Here is a 19,257-nt window from a genome sequence, read left to right as displayed (position 1 = left end):
TGAATTTTAATTGTATAAAACAAGTTTCTAATGAATGCAATCAGAGAGATTTTAAAGAAAGGAAAACACAACTAATATGATTGACATTATCAATGACATGTATCCACAAAATATTGTGGACATTAGCCTTCCTTATTAGCCTTTGTGTGATGCTTCAGGTGTGTTTGAGATGTTCACTATTTCTTTTGTATATAATTATTACTCTCATTCATTTGTCTGAATGACATCTGTTGTAAAGAATGCTGGCAATAGTGCTGGTTAATTGAACCAATAGATAGCCAGTTCTAGATGAAAATCTGTTAATTTTCATTTTGCTCTGTTACTATCTTTTAAACCCTATACTGAAAAATCTTATGCTATCAAAATGTATCTTTGCAGTGATTCAAATTTTGATGATTAAAAAATCTACAGTTTACATTTGAGTAGTAGAAGGAAAGAAAGCATGGGTAAATGAAATGTTCCTTTACCACATCTTAAGATTTCAACTAGGACAGACTAGGCAAAGAGAACATAAAACAGTTTGGTGTGCTTAGCCTTAAATGAGATAACATTAGCACCCTTTCTCTCTTGAAATCTCAGAAGTCATGGAGTAAAAGGAAGAAAAACACTGTAGGAGGCAGAGGTACCAGAATATTTCTATGTAGCATTGCTTTGTGGTTATTAAAGAATCAGGGCACATGTGGACTCCAGAGTAGTACTGGCATAAAACCAAGGCATTTTGAGTATCACACAGACACACAAACACACAGACACACACACACACACACACACACAGAGAGAGAGAGAGAGAGAGAGAGAGAGAGAGAGAGAGAGAGAGAGAGATGAGGAGCTGTTGGCAGATGAGAACTGATGGCAATGTCAATTTTCTTTACTGATGTAAGCCCTGATCCTGTGGATGTCCTCAGATCTGGGTACTTACATACAGACTGCAGTATCTGGATGCCATGATGTATAAAAGTGCATATGTGAAGTTGAGAGGTAAAAAGGGGATGGTTGGAGAGTATGGAATGAGATGGAAGGAAGACAAAAGTGTGGTTTTGATTGAAACATTATATGCATGCAGAAAATTTCAAAGAATAAAATTTAAGGGTATATATATATATATATATATATATATATATATATATATATATGGTTTCGATTAAAAATTTAACTTGAATCTTTTTTTTTTAATTTAATTTGAGGATTGGAGAGACTTGGAAATTTAGAACACTTAATGCTCTCCCAAAGGACGTAGGTTCAATTCCCAGCACCCACACGGCTGTGTGTGTGTGTGTGTGTGTGTGTGTGTGTGTGTGTGTGTACATGCCACAGCACATGTGGAGGTCAAAGAACAGCTTTGGGAAGTGGGTTCTCTCCTTCCACCTTAAGGGTTTTGGGAATTGACCCCGAGTTCTCATGGTTCTGCCTGAAGCTCATTTACCTGCTGAGCCCTTTACCTGACCCTTGGATCTTGACTTTTGAACTGTACTTTGACCTCTTTTTGCCGTTTCATCACTAAGAACAGGATAATCCCACTGTCTCTTTTCTGACAGAGCATTTTCTTTGTCTGAAGTTGAGAAGCCACTTCAACTAGGACTTTTCAAATAGTTCACAATAGCCCTCCTTAGAATTGGCTTCAGCTTTCTAATTGAGTCATATATCTAATGGATGTGCTGTCAGATACAGCCTAAGTGAAATCTCACAGATCACCCCTCACCAATTCATGAGAAGAATATAGATTTGAAATCCACTAAGAGAAGGATTGGAAGAGGGGTAGGGAATCCACTCTAACACTGCCAAGACTCCACCTGGAAAGGAGCCTAAATTAGGCTCCCTTCTGAAGACATTAGGTTTCTTTAAGACTCTAAGCGTAGGGGGAATATGAAGATGGAGGTCTAATCTTAAACCCAATTTAGAGATCATTAGCTGCCTTCCCTTGAGCCCATGTCTCCAAATGTGAAGCAAAGATTTTTCTGCTAATGAAGGCAAAGGCTTCAAGCAGAGGTCATTTCAAAACTCCAGGAAGACAGGGTCTCTGGTTCTGTCTCTACTAGGAATCCTTTGCTTGTACTGCTGATCCCAGGTCTGCTTGACAGCCATCTGCATGGGACCTTAAAGGACCCTGCAGTTCGAAATACAAGAGGGAATGAAAACCTCATTACAGAATGCTTCCGTGGCTTCTCAAGATTTGGAAAATGTCAATGTATTTTCTCTTTTTCACAATGCAGATGTTCTTTTAACTTGAGGTTGTAGAAAAGAGAACAGAGCGTTAAACAGAATTACAGAGTTCAAGAGTTTTGACTTCTCTTTATGGTCGTAGAGATTGAACAGGTGATCTATTAATTATAAAGAAAAACGAATATGGCTTAATGGTATCTAAGGTATATATTTATCAGGTTCAAAATGGTAATAGTGGCTCTTACTTTGAATATCACAATGTCTTCCATAAAGTCATAAAGACTGAATAATGTAATAAGTGAAAGTCATATGGTCTTATGCGTACAGATACAGAAATAGATGCTGATAGACAGATACCGATATCCCCTTCTGTCTCTGTGAACCTTGATTAGAAGTAACTTGCACAACTTTGAGAAAAGAAAGGCCACATTGAAACTGTTATGTATCTGTGTGTTTCTTATAGTGTGTGTCAAACAAAGTGGAGGGTAGACAGGGTAAGGAGGAAAGAGGTAGATAATTAGAAATGGGAGATTTTAATGCAGCAAGGCTGCCTGGAAGGTATTTTATAATCTTAAATTACTGGTAATTTTTATTACACACCAATTTCCCTTTAACTAGACATAGACATCTAGAAGAATCTTAGTCTCTTGTAAATTCCATTTAAAGGAGATACTTATCAATTAATTTTGTCTTATTAAGGGCAATATGCTTGCCAGGAGAGAAGGCATGTTTTGTTGTTGTTGTTCATGCTGTTGTTGCTGTTGTTGTTGTATTTGTTTTTATCTGTGGTTGGTCTACCATTCAAAATCACAATTCCTCTCTGGTTTATAGGTCAGAAAACATAGTTTCCACGGATACCTCTTCATCTCTTGGTCTCAGGTGCACTCGTGGTCCATATTCACTTGTAGATATCAAAGAATATAGTTTCAAACCATAAATTTACTTTCCTTGTGTGTTCAATGGGAAAGATATTTGCCAGTCCTTTATTCATACACACTGCCTCTCAGTTTTCCATATAAGTCCCAACATTTATAGAATATTAACAACCTCCCAAGCAGCATGCTGAAAAAGTACAAAGTTAGCTTTTATATCCGTGCAGCTCAAGAATATAGTTGTCTTGAGCTCTAACTGAAGAGAAAAGGATGAACCAATTGTGAAGAATTCATGTGATAGTAGTGGTAGATGCTGAACGATAAAGCTGGTTGGCCCACTCTTCTGCTTCATACCAATGTACTGTATCTGACAGTGAAGTTAGGTATTGAGCTTCAAAGTCTAGTATATTACCCCAATTTTCATAATTCATGGTTTGTGGAAATTGAAATGTTATAATTTCCTAAAAGAATCACCAAACTAAAATTTTGTTTAATTCATTTTTGGATATACATGAGTATAAATTCCTACCTAATTCATTTCTGGCTATACATGAGTAATTAGTACCAAAATTTTTCCTTGCAGCAGAAAACACATATAGTATCCATTAATTCTAATTATAATTAATATAACATCATAGAGCTACTATTAATGCATGTAATTATATGCTATGGATAACTAAACTCTATCATTATATTAATAAAATATAAAGCATTCCTGAAGCAACTGGGAACTGTGTAGTCACTGAACCATCAGGAGATGACATTTTGCCAACTGTTAGAGATGCATAATATAACTGTAATATATTTGATACCCAGTTTTATACAAAACACAGCTGACTTTTATAAAATATGTTTCTCATCATTGACGCTGGGCATAAAAATATGTCATGTAGCAATTTATCCTAAAATGATAAGGGCAAAAATAAAGACAGTCAAAATGGGATAATTCTGTATCAATTGCCTAAGGATAGGCTGCAAATAGTTACTTTCTTAGACAAGCTGATAAAGGGGCTAAAGAAATACCTCTGTTAGAAAAGTGCTTGCTGTGAAAGCATAATGACTTGAGTTCTGATCTCCTGCACCAATGTCAAAAGCCTGATGTGGCAGTATATCTGTAATCCCTGCACTCGGTAGACAGAGACAGGAACATCCGTGGATATCTCTATCCAGCCATATCCATCTGAGATCACTCTATTTCAGAGCACTACACACACTCAAAATCTCTGAGAAATCCTCCCTGACTACATTATTTAGATTCCCTTCCTTCTTCTCCCTCACAATCTTGTTTTCTTTTGCTAAGTTGTGCTATCGTTTCTCTAAATTTTGCCTGAATCAAAGAACCAGCATGTGGGCCAGCGTGTGACAGTAACTGGAGTATCCACAGCCTTCTGCACAGTAGGTATAGAGTATTCAAGGTTTTATCTAGTATTCTTATTTTGAATTTTAGTAAAATAGGTAAATAGGCTATTTTGCTATTTCTGTTGATTGAAAATAAAATGAGGGCTCCATGTCAACTATAAACTAATTCTCTCATGCTTTATCTGGGCTGCAACCTGTCTCCATGCCTTCTGTGTCACCAGAAATTTGACTCTACTATTTATTATCACTGATTTCCCCATTCATCAAGGTTTCTTCATTTACTGATTAGACACAACTCATCATCTCTAACAATTATATGAACAGACATAAAAATGTCCAAATTGTTGTTCTGAACTTATATACACATATTAATTCTCTTAAGGTATTTACTGGTAATCATTTCTCTCTTTCTTAAGGTCCCAATCTGTCATTAAATTGGTTTTGCTCATTATACTCAATTCAATTTGATATCCAACCTCAATGTTCACTCATAGAGAATATATCTCGTCAGTATGTTCAATACATCTGTATTATACTGGCTTATCAATATGATTCATATTTGTCTTTCTGTCTGTCTGTCTGTCTATCTATCCCATTAAATGTCCCTACTCATTTCACCATGTAGATGACCTTAGCAACCCATCTTTCCCTGTATGAGTCTCTGCTTCCTTACCTTCACCTGAGATTCTTTGTAGGGTTCTGCATTCTGCATTCATTCTCTATGTCTCCATGTCTCTATGTCTCTGTGTCTCCTCTCTCTCTCTCTATCTGTGTGTGTGTGTGTGTGTGTGTGTGTGTGTGTCTCCTTGAACAGAGAGACTATCTTCTCTCCTACTTGAACTCTATTAGCTCTATTAGCACAGTACCTGGATATCCTCTTATGTACTATGCACTTCAATTTATCAACTACCGCGAATAAACTTCCAATACTTAAAATACTACCTACAGAATAAAACTTTGTTGTCTTCCTCCTGCTTCTAGACTTTTATTTCCATTCATCTCTTCAATATCAAAAATGGAAGTAACAGAGTTGACTTCCCAGTTAATCAATAATCAAAGTAAGTATTAACCTCAGCCATCTAATGTGTCTATTCCACTAGCTCTCTCTGTACTTCATTTCATATTAAATTGCCCCTTTCCAAGTCTAAGCTAGTCCTCAGCCCTCTTCCATTTCTAGTCTTTCCAACTAGTTATTTTCCTGAATGGAGGTATACTATGATGTTATAGCCTTAATTCTTGTCTCTGTACTTACTGGGTTAACTTTTTCTTGTCCTTTAAATGTTAGCTTAAATGGCATTTTTATTGTTTAGAATTTCTCAGCTAAATTACTGAAGTAAGCTGTCCTTATTACTTCCTTTTACAGATCTTCAAAATATTTCTGCTTAGCTCTTCAGAGCTCTCTGCTTATTATACTGTCTCTGTATGGTTTAGGAAATAATTCTTCTTGCAAGTGATGGTGTTTAAAAGATAACTTCTAAGGGTATAAACTAATATGATGCAGCTCCATGCTATGACACATGTGTGTTTAATATCCAGGTTAGTCCTTCACCTTCACATGAACCCTCCTTGTCTAAGGACCTTGTAAAAGTACTTCATATTCTCTTTGATTCTGACACTTCCAAGACACATCCCACAGTAACCAATTTGAGGCGATTTTTTTTTCCATGCTTATTTAGACTACTGTTGACATCCACAACTCTGTTAAATCAGGGAAGGTGAGGGCTATGCCATTTTCATTTCCACTTGTATACTCAAAACTCAATATAATCTCTAGCAGATGGAAGTACCCAATATACACTGGCTGAATAAATATATACCAGGTGTATTTTGAAAGACTGAGATTTTTCTTTTTGGACTTTTCATGGTAGGCAGGTATATGAAGGTTTTCAGCACCAGGTGGCAAGGAAGAGAATAATTTCCCAGGCCTCTCTGCTGAAATTTTCTCCCGTGAATGAGAATTTAATAGTCTGTTATCTCTTAGTATCGTTGACTAAGGCACATGCCTCTTTCTTCTTGCCAGGTGTGTTGAGAAAAGACTATTTCTTCCCAATAGTTAAAGAAAAACAGAGACTCACAGACAAGCCCGGGGTCACAGTCATTTTCTTACCCATGTCATAAGTGTCAGAGAACTGAATCATTACCAAATTATTTTAGATGAGATTTTAGCCTTACAAAGAAGACTTTCCTTAAATGTCTGTACAATGTAAAAGGTGAGCTGTAACGCATTAGAAATCGTGTTTCCATATAAAGCTAACTTGTGTGCATAGTAAAAGCGAGACAAAAATGCTATGATTTCTCAACTTTTTCACAGGTAATAGAAAAAAATACGTGGGTTTTCTGAATGTTTGCAAAAAGTAATTAAGAGATCTATGAATCCCAGAGGATATTTCAATACTGTTTATAAATGAAACTGTGTAAATCGATGATATGATGAAGATACCCTTGCAACCTTACTAAAACAATACTGAATATGAATAAGGGCCATCATATTTTCCATCTCTTCTAGCAAATTTCCTGACTACAATTCACCCACAGGTTGTAGTTTGAGCTTTGCAATTACACGAGTATATGAGTTATACATAATCCTCTCAATTTTTCAATATTGCTTTCTCAATTCATGTAGTTATTACAATAAGATGTATTGATTTACATCTGACAAAACCTATGGGAATACTACCCCATACTGCCCAACTTGGCCAAAGTTCAACATTTTTGTTTGTTTGTTTTTTGATACACACACACACACACACACACACACACACACACACACACACATATATATATATATAATTCCTTTGGTACTCTTAGCCTCTGGATAGTAGATGGGAATGAATAAAATCCCATTTATTTGTCATAGCCCTTCATTTTGTACTGAAAACAAGTGTTTAGATTATTTTTCAATGTTGAGCAATTGTTTCTTTTCATTGTCTAGTCAGGAATAAGAGAATTTGAGCTCTTTTCTGGTATTACATTTGAAATATCTAAATTTGTTATACATACAATTGAAATTATCCTGTGGTCAGTTTTTCTGTGTTCTGTATTTAAGATACCCTTTTTTCTCAAAATTCCATTGTCCCATTCCCTGCCTCTTTCTTTAGTCCTCCAAAGAGTGAATTGGGGGCTCTTTATTCAGTTATTCAATATAGACATGCCAGTCAGCAGAAACTGCAACTTAAACATTTCAGTTACCCAGATATTAAATGTTCAGGACCAAAAGACTACATTTTATTATCTATGGAGATATAAGAGTAGAAATCAATGATTTAATTTGAAACATTGGGTTTTCCAATCCTGCAATAGAAGGAAAAATCAAATGGGAATGTAATATCACAGCATAACAGCAGAAAAACCTGCATTATGAACAAATCCACCAGATAACAAGCAGAGTCATGAAGGATGTAATCAGAAAGTTTAGATCTGAAAGAGATGCCAAATATAACATTTGGAATGTTTTAAGTTGTCAGTACCCTGCATTAGGTTCTATGGAGGCTAGAAGAATGCATATGATCTTTGAACACAGCTATTTTTAAACATTTATGGTCACAAGTGAATAGGCAGAACCTGCAATTGGCATCTTTTATTTTTTATTCTTTATGGTATTTTTGCTTTAATTGAATTAAGGAATTTACAAGGTTTGATTTTAGTGCTGATGTTAAGTAAATTCAGTTATCTTATTTATGTATTCTGTCCAAAATGATACAATTAACTCAAATCACCAAACAATCTAAATGATTTCTTCATTTTTGCCCCACAAACATGTTTACTTGTTTGATTATAAATTGTCAGTGCTGTATGCACATCATTCTTCCATATGGCCAGCATGGATAAGAGAAGGACAATCATTTTAGAATTTGATTAACAAACCATCATCAAAGTGGAAGGCTGGCAAAAATTGTGCTATGCGTTCATCAATACCCAATATTTTCTAACACAAATGTAGAAACATGGTTAGCCTTAGCATGAGAAGAATTAACTGGGAAAATCTAACATACCATCCTTCCAACTGGAATGTCTATTGGACATCCTACAGTGTAGATAATTCGATGATATGGAAGTGAAATTCTCTCTCTCTCTCTCTCTCTCTCTCTCTCTCTCTCTCTCTCTCTCTCATACACACACACACACACATGATAAAATTGAAAAAGTCTTCCTGAATGTTCATAGTCTAGTATAATATTTAGCAGAATAACCTAGAAAATGCTTGCATTCCTATGTTATGTATTGATGAACTGGAGAGAATGTGACATAGAAAAAATTAAAAGTTCTCTTTGTGAGGTAATAATTATTGTGGCAGTGCCTTTACTCAATCTACTCTACTTGCATGTGTGTGTGTGTGTCTGTGTGTGTGTGTGTGTCTGTGTCCATGCCATGTATGTATGTGTATGTATGTATGTGTGTGTCTGTGTGTGTGTGTGTGTGTGTGTGTGTGTGTGTGTGAGAGAGAGAGAGAGAGAGAGAGAGAGAGAGAGAGAGAGAGAGAAAACTAATATTTAAAAATCCAGTTTCTTTGAACCACTTCAAATCTTTCCCTTCCCCAACAAATGATCTTTTAATGGCTAGCCTCCTTAATAATAAACAATGCAGCCTGTGTCATGTCATTTTTGCTAAAAATGGTACTTGAATCACATTGGTTTCTGTACAGTCTCTATGGACACACAACATAGCTATGCCATCTGACACCTCTCCATATTCATCAATGCCTGTTGACACTGTCACTGTTTGTTGTCTGCATAGGTTTTGTATCTCTCCAGTTATTATTTTGTGGGGTAAGTGTGTGATTTCACTTTTATTCCCACTCATCAGAGAAATAATATCAATGTAATTATTAAATAAATATATGAAAATATCTTCCTATAATCCTCTTCGTGAAGAGAAATCATTATAAGTTATTTTTTATTTTAGTTATTTGAACTTAAAACATTTTCTTTTTTTATTAGATATTTTTTTCATTCACATTTCAAATGCTATCCTAAAAGTCCCCTATACTGTCCCCCTGTACTGCTCCACAATCCACTAACTCCCACTTCCTGGCCCCAGAATTCCCCTGTACTGGGGCATATAATCTTCCCAAAAATCAATGTATGTTTGCTGTTTTTATTTCTGCCTAGTGTGATTTGATTGACATAATTTTAAAAATCACACTCTCAGTAACAACCTACACTTAGTGTCTTCCAAGCCTCACATAATAAACAAGCAGAGTAAGCAATATAGGTTGTGTTTCCTCATGACATCATGGTATCATTACTGTGTAGTAAGAGAAACAATGCAGGGAATGTGTTCAGTTTCAACATTGTCACCAACAGTTGATTCTACTCACATTTTTTCATCTCTGTTATGGATTTAAAATAAACGTGTAATCCTTTCCATTTTGCATCATGTAACTAAACCTGAGTTATCTCGAACTGATGGACTGAAGTTGGCTTCACAGCCTACAACAAGAATTCTATAGCTTCATTTGGGTGTTTGATGGTTTTTTTTTTTTTAGATTCAATGTTTCACACTTATTAGTAATAATTTTCCTCAGTTATTCATACTTAAATCACGTTTCCTTAAAGATCCCTCCATCTCAAATTTATGGACAAATGGCATTAACAAATAGGATCAGGTAATATTTTTAAATGTGCAGTTGATCACAAACTACACAAATCAGTTCAATTACGTATAGTAGAATTGTAGGCACATAGGAATGACTATGTTCAGTACCTGATTCCTCTTCTCACAGTAATCTCACTCAGATTTAACTGGGATGCTGGAAATCTTCTTTGTATTAATAGTTTATCAACTCAATCTTATAATTTGTTATGTGTCTGATGAGATTTCCACAAATTATGACATAATTCACAGTTTCCTTCTCAGTTGCTGTAATAAATGCCAAGGCCAATAGAAACTTGGAGAGGAAGAGATTTATTTCATTATGCCTTTTCAAGTTATGATGTACTACTAATGGAAACTGAAACCAGGCAGAAACAGTGTTCTCTGGCTTACAGTCCTGATCACAGTCTTACTACTAGAAACTTAGTTGTTTTGTTGTTGTTGATGCTGATGTTGCAATTGTTGCTATTGTTTACACCTCAGGTCTACTTACATAGAAATGTTATCAACCACAGTGGAATGGGTCTTTCTTCATCAAAAAGCCATCCATAAAATGTCCTAAAATATATTCTAGCAGGTCAATCTGATGGAGGCAGCTCTTTAGTTAAGAATCCCTTTTTTCAGATGTATCAAATTAATAACCATGATTGGCCATCATACTCAGTATATTCTATGTGTCTACAAAGCATCACATTTTTCCTGTCTTATCATAACAGTCACAGAATTCAACTATTATCTTAAATATTTATTTACATGTCGTATTAAAGAAATATATTCTACAATTCTATTATTTACTTGATATAGAGCTTGAGCATATTATTCTTTTTAAAGAAAACTAACAAGAAACAATCCAGAAATTTGAAAGAAAGCAAAATATATGGAATGATTTGGAGAGAGTACAGGGAAGGGATGTGATATAATTATACAATAATTTCAAAAATTCAAATATAAATGTATAACCAAAAAATTTAAGTGAATTAAGTTTTGTGGGTTTTTTGTGTTTTTTTGTTTTTGTTTTTGTTTTGTTTTTTTGTTTTGTTTTGTTTTTGCTCTTTGACTTGATATCTAAAGGTTTTAAACCCAGGCTAGGGGAGAAGAGGGAGGGAGGGACCTGGATGGGAAAGAGGTCAGGGAGGGGAAGAGGGTAACATGATCAGGTGTTGGGGAGAAAAAGACTGAAACCCTGAGGACCAGCAGAAAGAATGGAAACAGGTAACCTCGGAAGGTAGGAGGTGGGGTTACCCTCTAGAATGTACCAGAGACCGGGGAGGTGAGAGACTCTCATAACTCAAAAAATAACCTTAGATTAAAATAACCTTATTAAAAAATTATTAGAAAAAATAACCTTAGATTAAATGTCCTACAGTAGGGAGAGAGAACATGTAGAGTTCACCTCCAGTAGAAAGATGGGGCATCAAAAAGAGGAATGGAGTTGCCATCCTGTAGTCAAAAACTCTGACCCAGAATTGTTTCTGTCTAAAAGAACCACAGGGTCAAAAATGGAGAAGAGCCTGAGGGAAAGGAGGTCTAGTGACAGGCTCAAATTGGAATCCAGCTTAAAGGGAGGCCCCAAGGCCTGACACTATTACTGGTGCTATGATGTGCTTACAGACAAAAGCCTAGCATTGTTGCCCTCTTAAAGGCCCAACAAGCAGCTGAAAGAGCCAGATGCAGATATTTACACCCAACTAATGGACAGAAGCTGGTGACCCCTGTGGTTGAATTGGGGGAAAGCTGCAAGAAACTGAGACAACGCTATAGGAAGACCAGCAGTCTCAACTAACCTGGAACCCCCCCCCCCGGGATCTCTCCGACACTGAGTCACCAACCAGGCAGTATACGCCAGCTGATATGAGGCCCCCAACACATATACAGCAGAGGATTGTTGGGTCTTGACTCAGTGAAAGAAGATGTACCTAACCCTCATGGTACTTTAGGCGCCAAGGAGTGGGGAAGTCTTGTGGGTTAGGGGTAGGGGGTTGGGGGATGGAGACATCTTCTTGGAGAGGTGGGGCCTGTGGAGTATGGAATGTGGAACAGTCAGAGGGCAAGCCAGGAAGGGGGGGGGTAAAAACTGGACTGTAAAAACAGATTAAGGACTTTTAAAAGTAATGATAAAATTAAGTCAAAAAATTTCAAAATATATCTAATAATGCCTTCACAAGATTTTGCTTTGTGTGTGTCTGCTAAATAATTATTGTGCAAGACAATATTCCTGGAGTGAACTATATTACAACAGGAATATAACGAAGCCTGCTAAAATAGATAATTACAAACTATAGGATATCCTAGACTGCACAGTTCAAGGTCAGCCTGAATAAGGGCTATGTCTGTAAAGAAAAAGACAAAAGAACTAGAGAAATAACTGAGTTTGGGGGTACTTTCATAACAGGAACAAACACTTAGTTATTATTATCATGGAAATCAGCAAGGGAAGCAACTAATAATGCATATATATATATATATATATATATATATATATATATATATACTTTATGCTTTATGCTTATACACAGAATACATTGCTTGTAATGAAATGAACATAAAACTCTTTGGGTGCATCCCTTAGAATTTCCCGTTATTTTGTGTGCAAGACTTTCTAGATTGCCAATAATGTAGTATATGCATGAATGTATATGTATACATACACACAAACACATGTATCATACACACACACATGTATTGAGATAGAGAGTATGTACAACTACAATTTGTTTCACCTGCTTAATCTGTGTAATTCATGTTACTGGCATGCATGTTTTCAGGGCTGACCATTTTGTATTGAAAAATAACTCTCTTTTTCTTATTCTGTTCATCAAGTGTAAAAATCATAACTTTCAGTACTCTATCAGAATCTTACCCTTGTAATTACAGTAGCACTGTGGCAGTCAAAAGCAAGTTTGTTGTGCTAAAACAATCTTATTCGCATGCCATTTCCGTGTCTTACTATCTTATCTCCATACAGGAAGCTCAGTGATATTGTTCAAATCACAAGTCACGGGTAGGTCTTTAGATCATTTCTAGAGTGCATGTATGACTATCATGATGCCTTAATTTTAATCCCTGCTACTACCAACACCTTCCCCCAATCCTTTAGGTCAGACCATGCCATTGCCATTCTAATTGCCCACAGGAAGAGAATGAGAGCTGCTAATTCTAATATTTGATATTGTCTCTGCTCATTTGTCCACGTCTGAATCTTGCTCTTCATCCATGATGATGCATATCCATCATTTGTGTTTGCTGCATCTGCCATTTATTTACTATACGAGAACCAATAAAGCATCACTACCCTAGCTCTATGATTTGTTTTTTTTTTGTTTTTGTTTTTTTTGTTTTTTGTTTTTTTTTTTCCGGAGACAGGGTTTTTCTGTGTAGCCCTGGCTGTCCTGGAACTCACTTTTTTAGACCAGGCTGGCCTTGAACTCAGAAATCTGCCTGACTTTGCCTCCCAAAGGCTGGTATTAAAGGTGTACATCACCACTGCCTGGCTGTTTTTGTTTTTGTTTTTGTTTTGCTTTTGTTTTGTTTTTGATCTTCATTTGTAAAACATGACAACTCTGCATTTTCCTAGTGAATCTACTTCAAAGGTCTATATTCTTATCCATTTTTCTTACTATGCCATATCAATTGTAATGCTTTTATTTTTATATTTCCCTTCTTCCACACCACCATATTTTGAAGCAAGAACTTATTTTATCATAATCATCTATTGTAACCTCCCCTCCCCAATCTGAAACCCGTTTGCTCAGGTTTCAGTGTTAGCATCAGGGCGGAGCTTGCCGCCCTATCATCCTGCCACTCCCACTGCCACTGCCTGCCAACTAGCTTTTCCAGACCTATCACGTGTTCACCTGGAACTTTACTCCAAGATGATTTGGCGGGAATCGGGTCCCTCCCCCTGCTTCATAACTGAGTGTCAGAAATAGTAAAATTGAACCTTGATCAGAATGACTGTCTTGGTTATGTCTTTCTCTCTTCTACCTAGCTCCCTCTTCTCTTCCAGAATCCAAGATGCCTTTCCAGACTAGAACCCAGAATGTGAGCCGCTGGCCAGACACAACAGATCTGGCGTCCACATGGGACTGAGAAATGACAGAGGACATTTGGAAGAAACACTGCTGGTTTGGAGCTCCATAGATGAAGAAAATAATTAAAGGAAATTCATACTGGAGAAGGTCGGTATGGGCTAAGTTGAAACAGCGTTTAACCTGAGCGCTAATTCACTTAGGTTCAGCAGTGAGGCTTATCAGGAGCTAGGAACTTAACAGGCAGTTAGCCGTAGCTCCCAGAAGCTACATTTTTAGGCATGAGAAAAGAAAGGGTTTATTAAAAGTAGATTAATAATCAGGCAGATGGCCTCAGTTAAAAACTCCATCATGAGGGAGGAAAATGTCCCAAAAAAAAAAACAGAGAGAAATTTCAGGAGTGCCATGCTTTGTTCTCTCTGGGCTTTACAGCAGAAGTACTATGCCCCTTTTGTGTCTTTGTCTAATGTCTGGTGCACCAGTCTGTTCACGTGTTCATTTCATGTATGTTCATGTTCCAGTCTGAATGAATGAATGTTCTATGTTTTATATTGTATAATAAAGATGGCTAAAATACTTTATCTGCAAAGCCAAGAGCTGCCAAGTGCTTCAACCAGGAAACAGACACATGGAAGGAGGGCCCCTGCTAGAAAAACTGTTCTTTATAGGAAAAAAAGGAGAGTCTACAGCCTCTTAGTTTCGGGGTAAAAAAGCTGATAAATGTTTTTTTCTTGGAGGGTTCTCTACAATCGTGATTAATGTGTTTGGCAAATGATAAAGTGCTTTTTATTCAATGATTGTAGCTAGAAAAAATTAATATTCTCTGATTGGTCTAAATGTAACTGCTTCATATGGTTCTTTTTTATTGGTAATGTGCTCTGCGTGTTTTCACAATCAGCTAATAAGTTGTTGGTTAAGATTAATAATTGCTACATTGGTACCAGATGGTTATTCTTAAAATTGATAACATAAGTTTAGAGTCCTTCCAACACTTGGCATAAGGCAGGCCAAGAGGCTGGGTCTCTAAAGATATTTCTAGTTGAGATAATAATTAATGTGGTTCCTATCCTAGAAAGTAAAATTAAAGATAAGATTTAAAGCAATGTCTCTTTATTAAAGCATTAAAGCTTACATGTATTCATAGGTATTAATTGGCAGCCAAACTTCGTAATATGATAGTAATACTTCTAATATCAATTCTATAAGTAATTAATTGTTTTGAGATTGGGTTTTATTTTCCCAAAGTTAATGTTGCAAAAGAAAATAATTCTTTACAGATCTAGTCAGATGCTGTTTTAATGAAGTTCAAATTCATAGTTTATAAAGAGTCAACCAGACCATAAAATTTATCAAGACATTACAATCTGGTTTGCCTACCTTTTATATAGTTATATTAGATCCAAAAGTTTGTTTCTTTTTCTCTCTTCTTTGCATCTTAATGATTGTAAAGGTTTTCCTTCTAGTGAGTTTGTAATAACTGAAATATTTTGCCTCTAATATGGCTAAATATTGATCTACATTATGTAAGAAATTTTTATCATTTCTGCTTCTATACAAGAAGCCAGGAGTTTTAATCTTTCAATGTATATTTTTTCCTAAGTGAAAAATGTTATATTAACTAATGCTTCTCAAGGGAAGTTTACCTTAAATCCTTGCTCTCACCCAAAAGATTTAGAGACAATATCTTTTTATTACTTAGGGTTTTAGTTTACTACAAAGGTTTTGCAAAAAATAATAAAGCCTTTATAATTGTTATTAATTATATTCATTGGCAATTAAATATTAGCTATGCCCAAAACAATTCCTTGGCCAGAAAAAACATTGTAAAGTCAATTTTCTCATCCTCCCAGCCCATCCTTGGCCCATGTGGGCCCAACTAGCTGCTGGCTGCTGTGCGGTGAGGCCTTGAGACACACAGTTTACCAGAGCTATAGTACTTCGAGAGGCTGCCATAGGCGAGCAGCCTTACAGCAAACTCAGGACAGAGCCACGTTCACATTTGCCCCTAGCCTCCACATGTCCCAACCAGAGTAGCCATATTGTTCTCACTAGACCCAGAGTAAGTTTTCTAGCCTACAACAAATTGGGCTGCCTTTAGCGTCTTCTGCCTGAGAGAAAGGCCAAGGGCGAACGGCCAAGGTCGAAGTGGTTTTCACCTCAAAACAGTTTCTACTGTGGTACTAATAAAAATTATAAAGTATATTCGTATATTTTTTAAAAACCTACAACAAAAATTGTGTCTTAAAAACCTGACTAGTAAATGTTCAATACAGCAATTTATTTGGTTATTACAAAATATTAATAATTGACCTATTACATAACATCATTTTAAATAGATTAACAATCAATATCCCAAATATAAGTTAAAAATTATTTTTATGCATGCTTTTATATCTTCTATAAATTCATGCATGCATACATCCCAATTATTGTGTTTAATAACAACCCCAATATGAGACATAAGTAAATGTAAATTAGATCACATGTTTAGTCTCTTAAGTTTCCCCCTGTTTCAGCACAAATAATCTAGTTGTGTGCTGTAGATGGTATTTTAAAATGCTGAACAATCAAACCTTAATTTGTATATCAATAGTCAATGCTATATCTCAGAGCTCACAATTGCTTAAGATTGTTCATCCCTCAGATACTATTAATTCTCAAATTTACAATTGCTTATGTGTATACAACTCATAAAAATAATACTGTCCTTTTAAGAAGGTGGTTTTTAGACATTTATTAAATTGTTCTAAATTGCCTGGACATTTTAAAACAATGCCAGGCTAAATTTATATCTCAGTCTTAGTGTCCTCAGTTACTACTTGTTTCCACATAATAATGTTAATTCTTGAGGACTTTTACTTAATTTGCTACAAATGAATGCTCTTATTTCTAGTTAATAAATAAATAAATAAATTATGCACATGTGACTCTTAGTAACTTTTCAAGCTTTCTAGTTACAACCGCTCCTTAAGAGAAATGATTGAAAGTGCAATTAGTCACTGCCCCTTTATAGCCACGTATTTAAAATGTTTTTTCAACAAGTAATTAATTCAAAAGATTAGATATTGTGAAACTTTAAAACTTTAACTTCTTAAAAGACAAAGAAGGGGAAAATTGTATCCCCATACATACTATTTAGTGCATTCCCATGCACACTATTTAAATCATACCTTTATTTTCAAATTTTAAAATTTAGGTGTCAAAGAATTTAATAAATGCTTTATAATATCTTAAAAGGATCTACTTATTGGCTTATAGATTGATCCTAAATAGCTACCTTATTAGGGAAGGGAAAAACAGGTTCTCTCCACAGAACGCTGCAAAAGCATGATGGTTAATTCGTGTGATGAGCTGGCAGGTAAGTTGATTCAGTGCCCTGATTAAAGTGACTAGGAAACTAAATTGGGTTCATGTTTTAGATCCATCCTTGCTTACCAATTTTCCAGTTTAGACTAGCTTCAAGCCTTTTTAACTTTATGGCAAAAGAATATCAGAGACTGTATATTCTGACTTAGTGAGATTAGTCATTTGATAGAGTCATAATGATTTTTCTCCTTTCTTCATTGTGATCAGTCATTCTAACTCAATCTTAGACTGGTCTAATATTTAGTCTTATATTACAGGTTCATATTGTAGATAACTAATATTTTTAATTACCGAGCAAAGTTAATTCAGAGCACATCCCCTACTTCCAGAGAATCTCTGGCCTTTTTACTAATTCTAAAACCAGCCCAGAGACTGGGCTTGAGCCTTGCTAATTTGCAACTGAATAAAGTACCTGGACTTCCCCAAAAGAAGCTTTGTATTGCTATTTTCTCATTGTCTAGATCTCATTTTCTCAAGCAGGTCAATCAACATCCTCCAGCTGGACTGCAGTGGGCATGCATCCTCGCCCCCAAGAGCATACAGGTGGCAACTGCTATTTTCATTCTAAAGACATTCCAGCACGAATTATGGCTTTAGGTCTGATTTGAGATTTAGTTTTACTACGAGGGTTAGAAAGGCAGATATTTCAAATATTAGAAGAGATTGGTTTTTATTCTGATAGACGGGCTTAGTCCCTTAGCTGGTCTCTGGTTTTCCACCCTTGCTGTTACTGCAAGGCCCCCTTAGTTCCTTAGGCTGTGGGAATAACAGAGATGAGGAGTGTGACCTCCAGCTCCTAATATAGCCTAAGAGCCACAAATTGTGGTGTTACTAATAATATAATTCTTGTTGAGGCCTTGCTAAATCTGAGGTTGACAGTTCTCCTTTAGGAGCTGCACAGTACTCAGAATTGTGTATACTGATTCATGATCATAGGAATACAGTACAGGTACCGCTTGGGTGCAGAAATTTACTGCAGGGGAAGGTCCAGCTTGACCATTTCTGGGTTCCCTGTGAGATACACCTGGTTTGGATGGAGGTTAGTATCTAGTTCCAGTTACAACCAAAAGTATCTTTCTAAGGCTCTGCCTCCCCTCCCCAAAAGATACCAAGAGCTTCAAGTGTGGGTTGTGACAGCACTTGCAGGAGGAATCGGGTCAATTCCCCCCCAAGCCATGGTTAAAGCCCACTCATCTATGGATGAGAAAATCATTTGATCACCTCTGTTAAGTGTGGCCTTATTAAACTTAATTAATAGGAGGGGAGAGAGGTTGGAGACCTTACCATTAGAAGGGCAAGCCCTTCACAGCCTCCCACCCTAAAAAGCCAATTGGCCTTGTACTATGGAGCCGGTTGTCACCCCCTCCTCCCTGTTTCCTGCCTGTCATCCAAGAATGCGGAGGAATATTCAGGTACTCTCCTTCAGTGTTATTCATAATAAAGTGCCTTTCAATTTGTACAGTCAGCCTTCACCAGGGTTCCAACGCCCTGTAGCTGACTACTTGGTATTCAGATAAAAATTTCTACAAGGAAGTTACCTATTCAGTACTAATTAGGATTATAAAAGTCGGAGCCTACAGCTCAGGGCTAGTCTGCTAGATGTTTACTGAAACAAAAAGGACAGTCTTATCTAGACATGGTTTACCATAAGAAAAGTTAGGAAATTCCACAGAGAGGGGTTTCTTCATTAAGCCCTAAAATTCAGGCAGAGATATAGAGCATAAATAAATATTATGCCTCAGCCAAGCCTTTATTATTATTATTATTATTATTATTATTAACAACAGGGAGGAGAAGTAACCTCCCCTCCCCAGCCTGAAACCCGTTTGCTCAGGTTTCAGTGTTAAAGAGCATCAGGGCGGAGCTTGCCGCCCTATCAT

The sequence above is a fragment of the Mus caroli genome, unplaced genomic scaffold (assembly GCF_978045245.1).
Source record: "Mus caroli unplaced genomic scaffold, Mus_caroli_1 scaffold_10, whole genome shotgun sequence".
NCBI classification, from domain to species: Eukaryota; Metazoa; Chordata; class Mammalia; order Rodentia; family Muridae; genus Mus; species Mus caroli.
This window is presented reverse-complemented; position numbering follows the sequence as displayed.